The following is a 19,946-nucleotide window of genomic DNA, read 5'->3' on the forward strand; positions in this document are numbered from 1 at the left end:
GAGCTACAGAGGACGGAACCACCCGCCCCGAGGCCAGCCACCAGGTCCGGACGGATCCCCCGGACCCCGCAACGTTTCCTCGTGGGCGCGGCCCAAGCGAGGTGCTCCAGTCAACCCGGGACGGGGACTGGCACCTCGGGGGGCTATGTGATGCCGCCGCCACGAAGCCGTTCGGCAGGCGCCCAAACCCCCGACTTCGCCACCACCAAGCAACGGAGCCAACCCCGCGTCCCCCTCACCTCACCTCACACGAACACACCCGCACGCATTCCCCCCCCCCCATAGAGCTCCGAGGGGAGGTCACCTGGCCGACCGGTTTTTATCCGAGAAACCCTTATCGGGGTTAACTCTCACGGTTTCCGGCGATCAGGGAATTGGACGACCTCCCCCGTGCTACGTTGCGCCGCGGCGCTGCGACCAGCCGTAACATGGTGTGGTCGCGGCATGGGGCATTCGGCCACCGCGGTTGAGGTGCATTTTCCCCCCACACACACCCCCACGGGTCGACGGGGCAAGCAGGGGAGGGACGGGACAGCACGAATAGCGGGACCGCAGGAGCTGTTGCGCATAGTCATGGAGGGTTGGGATAATTACGCTTGAGCGCGCAGGCACCATTGTTAGGGGAGTTAAAGGATAAGGCTATTAGTATAAATAATTGGGAGAGGGGAGGCGCGCGAGGAGCCATGCACAGCTTCCCACGACGGGCCTTTGTGATGGACACCGCCGCATGAACCTCGATGAGGGGGGCCTGCGTGAGAAAAGGATTGATTGGAATTTGCGCCGTGCAGGTCGCTCATTGATTAGCGGAACAAAGGCACCGCGGAGCTGCCTGGCCCGGGCGAGGGGGGCGCGTGCCATTGTTTGGAGTTCACGCCGCGCGGACAAAGGATTAATTAGCATAGCGAAGGCGCACGGTGCGTGGGAAGGGGGTAGGGGTCCGGGAATCAGGATAAATGGGAAGCGCAAAGGGGAAATCGGACGGTTCTCTCCAGGCCAGCGGACCCGCAGCAGCTCCAGCCAGCGACCCGGACGTCCGTGCGACGTGTCGAGGTGCGCTGTTAGCACCGGGAGCAGCGAACCACCGCGGGCACCAAACAGTGAGTGGGGAGGTGAAGTAGGGTAGCGTAAGCCGATAAATAGGGAATAGGTACAGGTTTGGGTGGAATAGGCCAGCCTCGTCGACTCACTGAGTCAACATCAATTCGCAGGTAGCATATAATAAATCATTAATAGCGAAGCGTGGTCTCGCGTGATCTTGTTGAGCAGTGTGTCGCGTGGGGAGCTGCGTGTGTGTGCGTGCGACCACCCCGTGTGCGATACAGGTGCGCGATCATAACGCGAGTAGAGTTGGAGTGCGCGGAGCGGTGTGTGTGTGTGGGCGTGCGTACGTTCGCTCCGTGTGGGTTGCAGGCGCGCGATTAGGACAGGGAGGTATCGTAGTAGGGAGGGGCAGAATACTACTCGGTAATTAGCCATGCCGGCTACGCGGACCCGCGGGGGAGGGGAATCCTCGGGCGATGGTTCCCACGCCACGGGTGAGGAACATAGCAGCGGGGGGGCGATTGATGATGCTAGCCCGGCCGTTAGCATTATCGAGGGAGGGATCTCGGGGGCTAGCGACCCCCACACTTGCCGCCCAGGGCCTCCATTGTGTGTCTTTGTGTATCTGGCGTTTGTGTTCAGTGTGTGTGTTGCACCCCGTTGTGTGTCTCTATGTGTGTGTGTCAGTGTATGTGTCCGTATCCGTGTGTGTGTGTGCGCGAAAGTAGAACAATAAAAAAACAATTTACTGTGACACCCACGGCTCGCGCACAGCTATTCACCTGGCCAAATAGGTGAGGCACTTCCTGCCGTTTTGCTCAGGTCAGAGCACTCACCTGTGATTGCCTGGCTTCTGTTCCCGCCCCCTGTGGCGTCAATACCTGCAATGCTGTTGTTACCTGCTGAGTCTTCCTCTGGTGTGGGCTTGGCTAGCCAAGGCTTGCTACGTGATGCTTTTCACGTCCTACCTGCCCTGCCAGGTGTGTCACGCTTGGCAGGCTGCTGGCCATAATTTTTTCTTCTTCACTGCACAGTAATATATTTCATCATTGTGAACACTTTCCATCCGCCCAATAACGCCTACCTTTGGTGCTCTTTAATGAAACATTAATTGAGCAGGGTTTCTGCTCAGTGTGCAAATTATTTGATGAAAGGCGAGTTATATTAGTGTCACAAAAGCAATATTTTCGAATTTTAATCCATGTGCGATTCATGTCAAAGATGGGAATGTGCGCCAATTGAAACCTTTCTTGGAAGACTGCATCGATTTTGACTGGGTAAAATGCACTTTTCATAGTAAAAAAAACAAGGTATTTTGGCGTGGGACATTCATCGGTATTTTCCAGTTCATCACTCAAATGTCCTTGACAGCTAATTCCTAAGAGTTTTGACCCTTACCCCGTATAACTTCTGTGAGTCTCGTGCTATAACTTTGATCAATGGAGGGCCATTTAAAATGCATATGCTCCTCTCTTAATATAAGCAGTTGTGTTCCACAACAACCCAACCGCATAGTTTACTAGTAAATTGGTGAAATGTTTGGTTCAATATATATAGTCAGATGTAGTGCTTACACATACCTTGCCTGTATATGGAGGGAGGGGGCACATTGGCAGTTGGCGTCGTCACACAGTGATGTTTAGTGTTCTGTTTACACGGCAAAAGCTGTACAAGGCTGAGCTTTAAGCACAGCGGGCTGGCAAAAAACATTATTGTATCCAGAGCCGAGGATATGTTTGGAGTGTTGGGGATTGCAGGAAGAGGAACCTCCCGATGTCGTGCGAGACATGGGGGTTATTTGACGGTAATTCACCACGCTGGTCAGTCCAGGTCAAGTGAAGGCATGGAGCATAGACATGGGGCCATAGACGTACTGTGTTGGACGTTGCTTCACTGCTTGCCATCTGCTGTCCACCACGCAGCCCGAGAATTACATTTATTATGCTTCTGTAAAGGAGAGCCGACAAGATTGCAGGGGTTCTTTTAATCCATTCTACCCCTGGAAAAATACACTTTTAATCTAAATAGGTTCAGAGTTCACTATGGGAACCTCATTTGCCAGTAAAAATATGATAATTGGTTTGCCAGATAGAAGGGTAAAGAACCAATTATCATGTTTTTACTGGCAAATGAGGTTCCCATAGTGTAGATGCTTGCCCCGAGCTCTCATACTCTGATGGTGCATTGTCTTTGAGTTGTGCGCCTTTTGGCGTCATCTGGTCCAACCCATATGAGACTAGGCTCTAAGGAAAGCTGTCTCGGGTGTGGATCAATCAACTTTAAGGACAGTGCACATTATCAGAGTTATGTTCTTTTGTTTGTATTATGACTGCAGGTATTGCGGTCTATGCAAACATGACTCCTTGTAAAAAAGGTGTCAGTTTTGTTGCCAGATAGAAGGGTAAAGAACCAATTATCAGGTTCAGAGTTGGTTATAAAGGTCACATTATTTAAAGCAATTACAATATGTTAATTTCACCAGCATAGTGAAGTATGGTCCGATCTGAGTTAAGTTTTATTATAGCTGTTCTGTCACTGCAATACACACTGGAATGCACTCAATAAACTCGTAAAATTAATTGAATTGGGCTGTATTATAATTTATGAACATTCAGTAGTCGACATACAAGTGTAGTGTAATAGCGGCGGCTGCTGTTCAGCAGCGGCAACTGCGGTGGACGAAACATTACACACGCGGTGAGCGTATACACGGGTGTGTCGGCAGGGTGGAGGAACTGGGGCAAGGGTCATGGAAGACCCCATCTGGAAGCCACTGGAACCTGCTAGTGGGTTCGAGAAGGGAGGGAGCATAAAAGGAGTTGAGAGCTGAGAGCGGGAGCTAAGGGCTGCCGGTTCTGGGAGTGAACTCTTCCCGTCGTCGCTGCCGTCTTCACGAGATATTGCGCGGCCGGATAGTTGTTGGCTGTGTCGGTCATCGCCTTCGGCGTTGCACGGTCAAGGTTGTGTTTAGGCTAGGCTAGGTGACTAGGGAGAGTGCGGACCTGTGAAGTGTGAAGGTGTTAATAAAGAAGGTGCCTCCTGGAAACCATTGTCTCCGAATCACTGACACTACACTAGTATTGTTCATATTGCGGCAACACCAACAACTTCAATCGCATCTGTCAAACATACCCCCTTTTAAATGCGCACTGATGCCTAATTTATTGAGGGCACAGAAAATAAAGATTCATTGATTGATGTTTGAAAATGCATGGTGTCATGTTGAACCAATTATCAGCCCAACAGGTGTGGTGGTAATTGAGTTGTCAGGCCAAAATATATTTGTGGTCAAACAGGTTTTCGTCACTCTTGAATCAATCTCCTTAGTTATTTTGAAGCAGATATCAGAACTATTGGAGGTGTAAGTAAATTGGAAGGGATACATTTCAATAACCATTTGCGATTTTTTTTTGTAAAAGTTACACCACGATTTTTTTTTTCCAGAACCATACCGACCTGAACCGAAATAAGGTTTCTTTCAAAAAAGTGATTAAATATGGATACAATTCCACCAAAACTAGTTTTCCACAACCACACACAGGAATTACATGAAATAAAATGAACGACACCATCTCAAAGCCTCACGTAGCAAGCAAAGCCCGACAAATTCGAGTTGCATCATCACTCATGCTCCCGGTATGTTTATTTAAACAATCCCCAGTTAAGAAAGTAAAAACCGACAGAGTAAACATGGAACGTTGGGCAAATGTGTTGGCCCATCGTTGGCATGTTGGCCCAACGCTTGAATATTTACTAGGAACACACCACAGCCTAGGGACGCATTCACCCTCACAACCACCCATACACAACAATAATAATCACAACAACAATAGCTTCAACATTATATCCAGTGCCATCCTAATAACTGAGGGTGTATGCCTATGGGCGGTGCTTTCCATCTTTCGCAATATTCAGCGTCTCGCTTGGAAAGTCCCGTCCATGTTGCTCACACTTCCTGTTTTGCGAAGATCACCATCATACAGCAGCGTTGTTCACTAATTTTCAGATGGGGGGCCACTTTCGCCGACAAGACATCATCAGTGTGAGGGCCGCCACGCATTTGAAAGCATTGTGGGTTTGACGGCATGATACCTGTGGTGTGGTGTTTTCACGTGTTGTGTATTGTTGGGGGGCCGCCAATGGCACACGGGCCTTGCAATGAAGAACACTGCCATACTAAGTGCATCTCCAGCTGCTAGGACATGTCACGCGTATTGCCGCTGCCTTCCTCCTCATCTTGACTTCTTAGAAGTGTTCACGCTCCTAATTAGCCATTCTCTCTCAGCACATCTCACGCGAGTCGTGTAATCTCTCACCCGAGTTAAAAAGTAGTCGTGGCCCAAAATAATCGGTGACGCTTACAAGCAAAGCCCACCAACAACACCGAGGCTTCAACTCATGTACGAGGGGGGGGCAGCCTCCATTCCCCTCCCCGCCCCGTGTCGATGTCCCCAATTATACTTCCTACCAGAGCAAGTGGGTCATGAGTTAGAATCCCCCCTCACTGCCCCCCCCCCCACCATGCTGGATTCTGTTCCCCCCCACCTCACTCCTGCCCCCCTCCCAACCTCATCCTCTACCCTGGCTCCTGCCTCCCCACCTCACCCCCACCTCAACTCCACCCCCCCACCTCACTCCTGCCCCCCCACCCCCACCTCACCCCCCACCTCACCCTCCACCCTGGCTGCTGCCCCCCACCTTACCCCCACCTCACCCCCACCACCCCCCACCTCATTCCTGCCCCCCCACCCCCACTTCACCCCCCACCTGACCCTCCACCCTGGCTGCTGCCCCCCCACCTCACCCCCACCTCACCCCCCACCACCCCCCACCTCACTCCTGCCACCCCACCTCACCCCCCACCTCACCCCCCACCTCACCCCCCACCTCACCCCCCACCTCACCCCCCACCTCACCCCCCCACCTCACCCCCCCACCTCACCCCCCAACTCACCCCCCACCTCACCCCCCACCTCACCCCCCACCTCACCCCCCCACCTCACCCCCCAACTCACCCCCCACCTTACCCCCCACCTCACCCTCCACCCCGGCTGCTGCTGCTGCCCGGGCTGCACCCAGCAACCCCCACCCACCCCAGCACGCTGTTGACGCGTGCTAACTTCCTCCCGATTGGTCGCCGCCGCCAGTGCGGTGGGGGCCAATCGGGGTAGAGGTGCGCGCGCGAGGGGGGCCTCGTGCGGGGCGCGTGGACAACCGCCCTTTAAATGCCCCCACGCGCCGCCTGGCGCCGCCACAGCTGGTAGCCCACGCACGTGGCACGAGTGGCAACCTCAGCCTCAGCGATTTCATCCGTTTGCCTGCTGCACGTTGCTTCATTTGCTGTCCCCGTCAGCCGCTTAGTAGCAGCAGTAGCAGCTGCAAAAGAAAGCAACTTTGTTGTTTTAACTTTTGGCTACTTGATAGTCGTTTTCAATTAAACGCGTGGTATATACTTACGAGGAGAATATTGTAAGCTTGGCTGCGATACGGCAATAGGCTGTTCTGTTTGCTTTGGTCGAAGAGATAAAGGCAAGTTTGAATCATTGAGTCAAGCCCGGACTTGCTGTTCGGAAGACTGCCCTATAGCAGGTAAGGTGGTGGTGGTGCTATTTTGCCCTGCATGTTGCGTTCTACTTCATTTCGTTTTGTTAACACGCAACTGATGTTATTTGCTTGAGTAGTCACGTGTTGACTGCAAGTGCCTTAATCCGTGCATTGTGCCGTGCAAATGTTTAACACCTCCAAGAAGAGGTGATTTTGCAGAATGCTATTCAACAGTAGATTTGGTGATTGCAACCACTGCTCATTAACACCGGGCTTATGTTGGTAAATCACTGCATAGACAGTATGCGCTAATTATGGGCGCTAATATCCAATGCTATCCTAACGAGAGCGTTATACAAGTTTACAGAAATGTATGCGGTATATATTAGACACCAGCCATTGATTGAAAAGTGCACGAATGTATAACGACTACGTGGTTTATTATGATTAAGATCATTAGAGGGCCCCCCCCCGGGGTCCCCCCCCCCCCATTATCTACGAATAATGAAACACGAAATTAAATGAGTTACAGTATTATATAGTACACAATGCACTTTTTTTTACTGTGCAAATGTGTTCGCTAATTACTCACTTGTGTACAGTACTGTATTGTTCTGCATACGACACATTGCTGCAACACTGATAATTGTAATCGATATATAGCATGTGCAGTTATGCACATTTCCTTCTAATCGTGGAAATTTGTAATCGTATGTTGTAGCTAAAACAACACTCGCACAACGATGTGCAATGCGCGTGTGCAAAATCTATCGGCCTTGTGCAGACCACCAGCTCAAAAGAACTGCAATTGTGGCCATGGCCTTAAGTTGCGGTGTGGTTTATCGTCATTTACAGATTTGAATCGATTTTGTATTAAAGTTAAATAATACAAAACATTCAAGAGGAGCCAGCGTGGGATGTTACACAAAACATCTTTTTTTTCATTTGTACGTGGGAGGAAATAGGTGTGCCTTGAAAAACCCTGCACGCATTTAACACCCTCCACCCCCCCCCCCAAAAAAAAAATCCATAAAGCTCGTGGCAGCTGCCCACCTTGTAGCACTGCCCCTATCGGCGAATCTCTTGACCTACCGTGCAGGTGTGTAAGGACACGCGCCACACGCGCGCGGTAATCTTTACGTGATCCACCATCCCCCACCTCCAGAGCCCTTGCATAGATTGCGGGCTCATGCCACCTCGCCCGTCAAAGGCAGTGGCACAGGCATCGCCCTTAGTCGTGCCACACTGCTGGGTGAGGAGGGCGTTCCGCAGACGATCCTATCTGAAGACGAGGCTCGTTAGGATTATGGTATTCAAAGTTCAAAGTTCATTTATTAGGTATAGCCCTGTGAGCCATTCGGCTCTTGAATCGGGTGCAACCGCAACAAACAAAAAAACATGAACAAGAAAACATATTATAGTGACTATATGCAAACAGAAAAGCCAAGAAAAGACAGCAAAATATTGCAGAAAAATCACCGTACACCAACACTGCAAAAATCCCAGTGGGATGCAAGTCAAACAACAACAACAACCACAAGACAACTTAGATTAGGCCATCAGTCTAACTCTGTTATTAGTTGGAGTGCACCCTCGTGTAAAGGGGGCATGTTAAACTGGCACCCACAAGTGCGCTTGGTGTAAAAAGTCCCCGTGCTAATGGCAGCGTTCGCCATTGTGTGTGTCATTGCCGAGACACTTGAGCGAAAGGATGTCTTCTTGGTTGGTACTCAGGATCGTGAAATTCGAGTTTTACACGACTTATTTGTAATGTATTGTATACAGACATTGCACGCAGTGTGTGTGCACTGTGCAATCTGATTAATTGATGCATCGTTGTTAGACTTCCCCCCGTTTGAGAGTGTACGGTACTTTGCCTTAACAACTTGTTTATAGAGCAGGAAAATGTACATTCTGAATAGTTGCCAGTATTAGCGCTCGACTCCGTGTTGGTATGGGAGCATACTGTGCACACCCGATAGTTTTTTTGTATTTGCTAATTGTTGGAACTTTCTGACCCGCTCCTACTCGACATCAGTAAAAAGGCGCTTCACAGCTCATCGGATTTCTCCAGGATAAACAAAGATTCCGATTCTGAAGGGGGCGATTCAAGATAGTTTTTTTTTTTTACACGGGACATAAACTCCTCGAGCAATCAAAAAAAGTTTTGGTCTCGTAGGCACGCACGCGTTCCAGATTTGTTTTCAACATCCAGGGCTGCTTCAACGAGGGTGTAAAGCGTTCGTGCGGAACGGGAGAGGGGGGGGTGGTGACTGGCTGCCTCGTGGTCCTGTGACCACCACCCCCGTCCCCCACTTCGAATTCCACATCTCACCGTAAAGGAGTTCTGTGAAAAGCCCCAAAAATACATAGTCACTCGTGAATAATTAACGTTTTTCGTTGTTGGATCGCGTAAATATATAAATGTGTCGTTAAACCCGCCACCACCCGACACAGCCAATTAATTGTAAGGTTTGTCACGTAAACAGAACGTGTCAATTCGTCACTAGTACAGCACACTGGTGTGTTGAGCCAAGCCACAACATTTACAATCTGGGTACGACGTTCCGCCAGTAATTACAACTAGCTTCATCAGGTGACAGCCAGATTTGTGGAGAAACCCTCGTTTAACGGCACATTTATATATTTACGCGCTCTAACCCAAAAAACACCTATATTATGAATGATATTGGTCGTGAAAGCCTACTGACGTCCATTTGTCCATGCTGCAGTGTGTGTGGCTAAACAGGATTGCGTTGAACAAAGTGTGCGGTAGCGTGAGTTTTCAAACGTGCAGCAGTGGAGCATTCTAAATCACTGTTTGGTGAGATGTTTGTTTAGCTTTTTTTCTGCGGGGTGCTTTTGACTAAATCAGCCGGAATGCACTCCCCGTCTCGTCCGATCTCCTGAAGCTACCAAGCAAGGTCGAGTCTGGATAGAGCTTGGGATAGCCAATCACCATGCGCACACAAGTTGCCATCGTGCTTGTGGTGGGCATTATGAGATGGCAAGTACTGGGCAGCAAAAGCCGTTTATGTACTTGCCCTATGCTGACAGTCACCACGCTTTCAGCAGCGTGGTCAAGTATGGTCAAATAACCCCCATCACCCATGCGGCAAGGGCAGGCCCTCAAAGGGGCTGTACATTTACATCTCTGGGAATACAGTCGTTACGAGAGTACGCCAAAACGTGTGTTGTGGATTGTCAAAACAGCTCGTGCTTGAATAGTTATAGTGTTTAAAAAAAACATATCCATACATACTATACATAATGGACTCTTGAGCTTATGTTGAGAAAATGAAAACCCATCCCACGCGAATGTCTTCGACTAAATGTGGCCCACAATGCTGACACGCGTGCCCAAAAAGCCCCAATAATAACTGTTAAATTAGGTCCCGTTGCCTTTTGTGAACAGACTTTAGAGCTGGATTTGAAATTGTTATTCATCTTGTTTACCCGTTTGGATTTCGGTAAATTATAGAGCCAATGTTTCGCTTTGTAGTTGGCCATTCCCTTCGGGCTATTTAAAGGGTTTAAATACGGTTTATTTACACACCAGTAGTTAAAGAAAATTAAATGTTTAATTATTTCGCGTGGGGTTCCTCTTTGATAAGAACAACTGTTCTTATCTTATGAAAACACACATTACGCCATGGCCACATACCATGTTATATAAAATCGGTTGTATACATTCATTATTTTTACTCTTCTAACATAATTATATTTTTGCACACAGTCTACGACTATTATTCATGTTTGTTTTAATTAAAAAACCAGAAGCAACAAAACCCTACGGTATAGAGGTCACAATGCATCTTTGTAACTGCGTAATGCCCCACCGTGGTCACAGTCTATGCCATGAAAGTGTGTGGCGTGCGCATGGAAACCGCAATTTAGTACCGCGGAAATAAACTCACGGATACCAAGGCGCAACAAACACATCTGTGAGTTACCGCCATCTACAACGCCGGCTATTCCAATTCAGCCTCCCATCCATGTGCTGTACTAACCAGGCTAAATACATGCTTAGCTTCCCAGATGTGACAAGGTCAGGTGAGTTGAGGGCGATTACTGACAGGCATCTCGCTTAGTCCAACGTTTGTTTGGGCGTGGGTGCACACGTCGGGAATGTACACGAGGTGGAAAGACACCAACTCCAGCTTAACGCTCCACAACCTCCCCTTGGTGACATGGATTCAGCAGAACATGATGCTTCAAGGGTGGCCTGTTGATTGGTGATGATGCAAGGCTTAGTCCACGTTTCTTTCGAATGGCTTTTTGTGTTGAGTTTGTCATTCCCCCGCACCTCCGATGAGCACGGTTGGCTACGTATGGTGTGAAAGAAGTTCAACATCCATACGTTCACAAAGCCTCCATTCCTTGTGCGGAACGATTGCACATTTGTAAACTATTTGATTGCCAAAGGAGACCGCTTAAAGACGTGATTTGTCCAGCTTCATTCCATCAACATTTTCCACCACAGTCCACCTCGCTCCACATTTCCTATTTTGTCTGCACTTGGGTGAAAATGGACACAGGTTGTACACACATGATGCCCTTTATTTGATCGAGAAAAGTCTCACTGAAGTTCAAGGCCTTTTTTCATGAGGGTCCCTGCATTTGGAGTTATTAGATTGAGATAAAAACGGAGTACCCTGGAGAAAACTCACACATTTCGAGGGGAAACACTCTAAAGGTCCGTATAGATGGATGCAATAAAGCAGTTGTTGCTCTGTACTGCTGCCATAGGTTTGGGAGTTTTACAAATCTGTGAGCCCACCAACCTTTGCCTGCAAAGTGCTGAATCACAAGCATGTGCCACCATGCCTGCCTGGTAACACAGCAGCCGTGCCATCGTGATGTGTGGTGAGAAACCGAGTTTGAGACTTGCTGCCTCAAGTTTAAAAGTGTCGTGCATGAATAAAGTCACCATTTTGACACAGAAATCTTCCTAAAATCCACAGCTATGGTGCGTGCAAAAAAATTTTTGGCGAAAGGGCATCCCCCTCTCCCCCTCCCCATGATAGACTTTATTCAGAATAAATGCACAATTCCCACGACTACATGCCATGAGCATCGTATGGTACAGCAGTAGTTCCATCTGCTTGTAATACTATATTTTAAAGCAATAGCATCTCAATTTGAGACCAAGTCGGTCCATGCGCAGGCAGTGGAACACATTCAGAATCCGAATTTTTGTTAAGACTGCAGGAGGGAATTTGATGAGCTATGAAGCTATTTTACACAGATGCCCAGTGTGAGCGTGTCCACCTGTTACAACAGCAAACAATACAGAGACTCGATAGAAGTGCAAAATAGAGTCGGATTTAACAAGCTTGGGCAAGGCAGGAAAAAACAAAAAACAGTCCCAGACCACATCAAGATGACACAGCCCCTCAATAAAATGTGGCCAGCAGCAGCATAAACACCCTACCACTCCACGCCATCCACCTTCACTCGGTGACCTCGTAACATTCCATTTTCCCAGGTCCATTACAGTACGATACGCGGTCGCTTGTTTGTGTGCCACTGTTAACCTTGAAAAAAACAGGAGTCTCTCCTTTCAGAGGCTCGCTCAGCAACCATACCCTATCAGCAGGAAGATCTCTCATCAGATGCTTGGTAGAGAGTCGTGGTAGAGGTCCAGGTGGACCATGTTGTTGTATACTTGTTGAACTTTCACGCACCGTACATAGACAACTGTGCTAATTGGAGGTGCGGTGGAAGGACAATAAACTAAACACAAGAAGCGGTTATTGAGGATCACTACGAAAAGACAGCACACTGCCAAGCAAACACACTTTCCTCATTCCCATGAAATGTTTGTTTGACAGCAACTCTGCTCCGTTTGAGGCCATGAGTTGCTTAAGACGTATGATGGATTCTGCAAATGTTTGGCTGCCTTTTTAATAGGGGGCTACTATATTACCCAGAATTAACTTTTCCCCTATTTGCTCTGTCTTCCACACGCTACTTAACTCACACTCGGTACGAGCCTTGACCTCTCACCCACGGGCAATGTCAACAAAGTCAAGGCCGATTGCTCACGTGACAGTTTGTCTGGCCAGTTTTGGTGCAGGACGTGCAATTTATGAAGCGGTGTGTGTGTGTGCGTGCGGAGCTTGGCAGCGTGTGCGAACGTGACTTATTGTGCTTTGCGAAACTGGGGAAGTCCGGCAGAACACCCGAGTTGGATTTATCATCAAGGAAGCACAAGAGGGCAATGGGTGGAGTGGGGTGGATGGCCTCATACATATGAAACCACACGCTAACATGTGCATCCTCTCCATGAGTCTGGCCCGTTTCCTATGCAGTCCCAAGTAAACACTGAATTCAAACCAAGCATTTCCTCGTGTCTTTACACCCCTTTCTGCGTTGCCTTTTCACGTGGCCATGAGTGTACGCATTTTAGTTTAACTTTAATTTTCCTTCGGCAAATCTACGCCTCTTGCTCTCAATGCCCACAGGCCAGGCACGTCCAAATGCCGTATCACTCAATGGTACACGTATTTTGTCTTTGAAACATTTTAAGCAAAAAAGCGCCCGCTTAAAGATAGTTTGTTTTTTGACCTCCAAACGAATGTGATGTAATTGCCCTAATGAGGTTGACATGAATGCAGAGTATGGCACGTGTCTGGTGTTTTATTTCTGTCGTGTCAGCACATGTATGGTAAAGCTGGTATGAGCAATAATTACCGGCACAACTAATTTCAGATTAAATAAAACATGGTCAAAGCTCAAAACATATAAAATGCTTTATCTCAAAAATATATAAACTTTATGCAGAACAGTGAGTCATGAGTGGGATAATGTGTCGTGTAGGACTCTTTTTATCCAGGTTGTAAAAGGGATGAGTGCCCGTAGATAGTCAATCATGATGTCCATCACATAGTTACTCAACATTAACTTAATCCTCAACACAAGCTCTACCTTTAACCCTAAGGGCTCAAATCCTAATGCGTGTCTACGCCTTGATTCCAGCTCGACTCTTTAAGCCTGTTCTAAAAACTTAACTCTAGCCAGGAATAGTAGCTTTACACTGGTTATCCTAGAGCTTAGAAGGCTAGGGTTAGTGGGTCACGTAATTTTGTGAAAGTTAATTTCTCAGAGCTACCAAGGTGCCCCCAGGATACAGCAGTACAGCAATTGGGTTCATGAACCCATCTGTGCGGTTCATTGCTATCCTTGCATACTTGCACGTTCTTCCCACAATGCAAGGCGCTTCTTGGGAAGGTCGTGACGATGAAGGCCTCTTCGAAAAAAGAGTTGAGAGACTCAGTGATGGTTTTCCTGGATAATAAATTACTTCATCGTAGTAATTATTATAAATGCCAATCCGTACATGTCACCTGAGTTCCGGTCGCACACTTTGTGCGCATGATTGCACGAACTCTGATATATCTGAGACTGAATACACAAGGTGTTGCCTGAATCAATGGCCTCTGGCTCCTCCACCCAGGCTCTGTGGAAAAACAACGATTTTGCAAGCAACCCACACCCGAATGTGGAAGTGTGTGGTGGCATTATTGGCAAGTAGTTGATTAATATTTCGTAATCCGTATGTTGTACATATGCCCATCTCTCCAAGCCGCATGCATTATTTTATCGACGCGGCGATTTTTGTTCACGCGGGTATACTACCACTTGCCTTTTAACCGGAGTGTTGGTAAGCAATTACTATAAAACTACTAACTGTTTTTATTTTACCAGGTAAGGCACCACTGGGCTATCTAGCTCTTTAACAGAAGCGACCTGGCCACAAATGATAGGCCAAAGAAGTGGCTTGTCACGTTGAAATTTATAGCGGCGACATACTGTCAACGCATCTTTATAAATATGGAGGGAAAAACCAGAGGACCCGTAGAATCCACGTGACCACGGGGAGAACATGCAGATTCCTAATATACAGGTGCCAGGGTCTGGATCGAACCCACGACCTGTATACCAGGCGAGGTAGTTAACATCTCGCCACCGTAGCACCAATTACACTGTGGTCCACCAATTGTGTTCTTTTAGCAAGGATGCTTATTTGAAAGATTCTAAATTGATAGTATTTACAGACAAATCTGGTTACTAATTTCATAGACATCCATGGGGTGGGTCGACCCATTACTGTGTCCTCAGTGATGGCACAAGAGATTTGAAATTCAAATTCTGAACTTCATTTATAGATTAGTTTATTGATAGTTTGGTTCGTATTCCAAAACATACAACAGTAATCCAGCATTTTCATGTTGCTTCACCATGGAATGACACAAACCTACTGACTGTGCCAGTTGACCTTCAAGAAGTTGTTTTTTAAACCATACAATAACAATTTGGGTGCATTTCAATGCTGTGGTTTTCAAATGAGGGTAATTAAGAATTCCTTTTCCACCAACCGTTTGAAGCCATATATATGCACACATTTTAAATAATCTAACGATACTGAAACGGTCTTTTAAAATATTTTTTCAAATGTTTTTAAAAATACTTTCAAACATTCCAAATGGCACACGATTGTCTTAAGTATTTTCCAACAAAAAGGCGAGTGGAGAAAACATGATGTCACAGTTCGCTTCTGAGAAGGCCCACCTACCCCACCTACTCCCACCTACTCCCAAAATTTGAAAAGGAAACATTTCGAAGCGACAGTATTGCAGAGTACTTCATGCAAAAAATCCAAGACATCATTTGGTCGAACGCATTTCTGAATTTAATGCACGTATTGTGAAATTTAATGATCATTCAAATAAGCAATGTTTTTTTTTATTACAAATCATATTTGGTTTTTTATGTATTACCCAAACCGCAAATGTAAGTAAAACAATAACGCAATTTTATATTTGCACTGTTATATTTTTGGCTCTTTCCTATTGAACCCAAACGAGCAAAGTCTAGCAATTACACCCACGGTCCAAGGTTTTGTCCTCCAAAATTAGTATCGCAACACAACGTGATAAGCCGGTGTGAGAACATTACCACATTAGCGCTTGCTCTATCATTAGAACGTTGTCTTCTCCACGACTACCGTAGCCTGGTTTCCGTGAGCACACCATAACGCCCGAAAACCTGGTACAAAGTGTGGCGCAAACAGCCAAATCTCTTCCATGGCAGCCACCCAACAGCGGCACCAAACGTGTTTTTAAACGTCCCCCCTCTCTCAGCCCAGCCACAGAAAGTCAGATTTTTTTTTCGTGTAAAAACAAAGCAGCCACAGATTCCAAGTCAAAAATATCCAGGCCACGTCATCCTCCAGCTGTTTTAACTGTGTCCAGAAAGGAACCGCATTCTTGTAAATAAAATAGCCAACGATCTCAAAACAGCTATGGTGTAGGCAGATATAATATCTGGTCATCTGTATTGTTATTGTTGTTGGATATTTCTTTGAGAGACTCCGATTTAAACCATGTTTGTCACTACGGAAACTTAACGTTTGAAAGTCGTTCTGCCAGTGACGCAGCCTTATGTAATAATCTAGAAATAAAAAGTGTAAACAGGGCAATATATGCCCCAATGAACTCTGTCTGCATAGTAGATTGTAACAATGTTGTTTTGACGTACGTGACGCAGGCATTTGGTAACAACTCCAACACGTATTACAGTTTATTGGCAATAAAGGAATCATTCTAAACTAGAGTGTTATTTGAAAGGTATATAAAAGATAATGTGTCAGGTTTCGCGTGACCTTGTATGTCTGAACTTCTCTCTCATGGACTAGGTGGGGCGGCTGGTATGTTTAAATCACTAGTTTATATATCGATGGTGTATTATAGTTGTATCGTTAAGTGGGAACGCAACGGTTCCTTATGATATAATATTAAAGAATACACATGTGAGTAAAATATTACCCCCTGAAACGCCACCTTGCATTGCACTCAGTCGGTTGATGTGATCAAAGGTGGTCGGGGTGATAAGTTTATAAAGAGTTGGAGTCAACCAGCATCGCGGTACTCTTTGTCACTGCGTACGACCAGAGAGACATTAACTCGTAACGTCTCGCGTCTCTTCGCCGCAGGCTTGGCACCGGCACGCACGGAGAAGGAGAAACGGGAGTACTTCTGTACGCGGGAGCAGCGCAGCAGAGAAGCGTTTGCATCGGGAGCGAGAGGAGGAAGCGCTCGGACAGAGTCGAAGGCGATCTCGTCGCGCTCTCCACCGAACTCGCGGACAGACGGCAGCAGTGACGCCTGCGCACTATGGCCCTCTCGAAAGCGGTCAACAGCACCGTGAACGCCATCCTGGCGGTGGTCGAGACGACGGCCGCGACGCCGCTCAACGACACCGGCTTCCCGAGGGAGGCGGCCGTGGGCCGACCGGACGGGGCGGCCCAAGCCGCGGCTTTCCACGACCCGCTCGTCGGCCTGGTGGCCATCATCGGCGCCTTCGTGGTGCTGGCGGCGCTCATCGTGGCCCTGGTGCGCCTGCGTCCGCGCCGGAGGCACGCGAGCCCCGAGGATGAGCTCTACAGCCTGGGCATGATGGACGCCTCCTGAGTGGCGGGGCAGCTCGCGGAGACCAGTGGTGGAGAGAAAACGCGGTGGTTTAGGAATCGTTGTGTTTTTATTTTGTGACGAGGCCGTTTGCCGCGTCCAGGGCTGCCGTAATTGCACTGCGTAATGACAGGGCGACGGATAACACTTTAAAATGGGGAACGTACAGAAGTGTATTTTTGTTTGGCCTTTTGGCATCGGCACTTGTGATAATCATCATCGTCATCGTATTGATTCGAATTTGGCAGGAATTCCTTGTAAAGTAAAAGCTGCCCCATTTAAGCAATAAGAAATCGTCAAACAAACAAGCATACATCTGTTTTGTGTATGAATGACTTGCCAGGACATGGCAAGGCTTGCCACCAGACCCACAGAGCAAGAACAAACACTCATTCAACTTTTTTTGTTCGCTAACAATACCACTTTCATTTCATAGACTATGCGGTTAGATGAGTATAAAGGCATTCTCCGTAATGGACCAAAAGTAATTCATCTGAAACAGGGCTTATTGTAATGTACACAGCAGTGCTGACTTATGCATTGAGGTGCATCTTTGCAGCCTGTCAACACGGAGGGTCTCATCGCGCCACTGTTCCCACGCCGAGCTCTCGCGGGCAAAGAGCAAACTCGGCACAGCAGCACATCGATCAAACTGCACACACAGCTCGTGCTCCCATCAGAGTCGCACAGATTTGGCCCAATGCCACGCACAGAGGCGAATCTGTCCCAAATGCCCAAGTGGTAAAAAAAAAACAAGCCATGCATTTACATATGAATAAAAAAAAGTTTTTTTTCTGATTTAAATATCAATTAAATACTTATTTTCGAGGTCTCTGGGAGGGGGCGGTTGATCTCCACCCCCCCCACCCCCCAATGTTTTCAAAGTAATTGGCAATGATCACAAACTGATCTTGTAAAACCACCCACACCTGCATGGGCACGGAGTGTTGGCCAATGAAACGAAATGCCCCAAGCCCTCTCTCTCTTCCATGCGCTCAGTATTCCTAAAGCAAATGACGATTTGTTGTTGCCAAATTTCAATAGGAACATTACTCATCGTTAGTTTTGCCGTGCCATGTAAGGGTTACCTGGGGGAACGTACGGCCGACATCATTTTACAAGCTCTGTTTCTCGTGTGCGAATCGTAACCACTATGTATCGACTTTATTTAGCTAATGTTTTTTTGAACGTTGGATTATGTCCCCCGGCCTCTTGTCGAGCATACGCTGCAGTCGTGACACGAGTGCGCTGTCGTGAGGAATAGGGGGAAATGAAACTGTGAATGTGGGAATTCGTCTGAAATGGATGTTGGGACCCCACGAGATTTAGGGATGCAAATCATCGGACTTGTGGGGCACAGATGGGGGAGCGTAGGGGTGGTTTTTACTTCGACTGTGCCAGTCAACTAATTTACTCTGACACCATTGCTGCCCACTTCGTGTTGAGAAAGTAACATGGTCTGGCTTGGTGGGGGGGGAGCGGGTTAAGAAATTGACCCATGTCAGAGGTAGAGGTGGACTGCTGAATAGTAACTAGTAAGGATTTGCTATTAATGTTTTATTTTAACTTGGGTCTGGTGGCAATCGTCATCAAGTCTCGTCAGCGCCAGTGGCATTTGACGAGAGCCAAACGTCGGGTTGCCCAAAACGGGCGGCCTTTTGACTCTTCCCGTTTCCACGCCCAAGCAGCTTCCCGTAATAATAATTTGTAAGGAAACGTCGCAAACGCATAATAATCACAGGCACCAGTGGACCGCCAGATGCTTATTTCACATCGCATGCCAGATGGGAGGGGGGGCCCTGAAGCAGTGAAAAATAGCGCTTTGCTTGACTTATATTTTTAGAATTCATTTTTTAAAATGCCTTCGTGTAGATTACGTTCAGTTGTCAGTGAATACTGCTTTGTATTGCATGTAAACCGCCTGCCTGACTGCCTTTTTTCTTATGCAAAAAAAATATGCAATATTTTAGAATGTGTTCTGATGAAAGTTAGCCGTTAAGAAAGCAAACATTTCAAATAACAGCAATGTTTAAAGGACTTTGCCAGCATAATACCGTCATGTATTTTTGTTACCATAATTTTTTTGACGGTTTTTTTTGTAATCGCTCTTTACGCTACTGCTTGTATCGCTACAGGTGTGGTATTATTTTTTGTTAAAGTGTAAATGTCGGAATGCTCAAAAGGAAAGCTTTGTTGTTCAGTGGTTGTAGAGCAATTTTGGTGGTGGAAAAAATTTGTCCGTGGCCGATTTGATCTCAGGTTTGAGCTGATACAACTACCACCAAGACACGCCATGAGCGTTACATGCGCAGCAATAATGAAGTACCACACACAAACCAATTGCAGTACACACGTGTGTACTGTACTTCATGTACTGTATTGAGGAATTGTCAAAAGGTTTTTGGAACACAGTTGTGTGTATGTATATATAAAAATTGGCCTAACCTTACATGTAGCTTATTTTAAAACAATGTCCTTACATTCTACAGTCAATTATTTACTTTAATCGTTGCATCAATATGAGACTGTAAAGTTGGCAATGCATAATAATACTTGCCGATGGTTCCTCATGCGTAGTAGCATTGAGCAAATTTAAATTATGCTGATAGCATATGGGAAGCGTTATACTGTGCAGTACAGTACATACGTCTACAACTTGTATACTCCATGCTAAACCGCAGAGGTGGGACAAAGTCATTGTTATGCAAGTCCAAGTCGAGTCGCAAGTCATCAAATTCATGACTCGAGTCTGACTCGAGTCCAAGTCACATGACTCGAGTCCACATCTCATAGGTGGGACAAAGTCATTGTTATGCAAGTCCAAGTCGAGTCGCAAGTCATCAAATTCATGACTCGAGTCTGACTCGAGTCCAAGTCACATGACTCGAG

At 47.1% G+C, this 19,946-nt stretch overlaps 1 long non-coding RNA gene across 1 annotated transcript; it reads left to right on the top strand.

Moving 5' to 3' along the window:
- Positions 1–6,272: 6,272 nt before the first annotated feature.
- LOC144937922 (uncharacterized) lies at positions 6,273–19,940 on the top strand. Its single transcript, XR_013637797.1, has 2 exons — positions 6,273–6,630; positions 16,583–19,940. It is a non-coding gene; the product is annotated as an uncharacterized LOC144937922 (long non-coding RNA).
- Positions 19,941–19,946: the final 6 nt, after the last annotated feature.

The sequence above is a fragment of the Lampetra fluviatilis genome, chromosome 20 (genome assembly GCF_964198595.1).
Source record: "Lampetra fluviatilis chromosome 20, kcLamFluv1.1, whole genome shotgun sequence".
In the NCBI taxonomy this organism is placed as follows: domain Eukaryota; kingdom Metazoa; phylum Chordata; class Hyperoartia; order Petromyzontiformes; family Petromyzontidae; genus Lampetra; species Lampetra fluviatilis.